Source organism: Arachis duranensis, chromosome 6, assembly GCF_000817695.3.
Source record: "Arachis duranensis cultivar V14167 chromosome 6, aradu.V14167.gnm2.J7QH, whole genome shotgun sequence".
Lineage (NCBI taxonomy): Eukaryota > Viridiplantae > Streptophyta > Magnoliopsida > Fabales > Fabaceae > Arachis > Arachis duranensis.
Window position 1 is genome coordinate 67,480,883 of NC_029777.3, and position 378 is coordinate 67,481,260.

Here is a 378-nt window from a genome sequence, read left to right on the forward strand (position 1 = left end):
GAGACATAGAGGAGCTCAAAGAGCACCATTGGTTCTTCAAGAAGGCGCCACCCTCACTAAGGTGGACTCATTCCTTGTTCTTATTTCTCTGTTTTTTTGATTTTTTATGCTTCATGTTTATTTATGTTTTATGTCTCTACTTCATGATCATTAGTGTTTAGTAACTATGTCTTAAAGTTATGAATAATTCCATTAATCCTTCACTTTTCTTAAATAAAAAATGTTTTTAATTCAAAAGAACAAGAAGTACATGAATTTCAAAATTATCCTTGAATTTAATTTAATTTTATTGATGTGGTGACAATACTTTTTGTTTTCTGAATGAATGCTTGAATAGTGCATATTTTTTATCTTGTTGTTTATGAATGTTAAAATTGT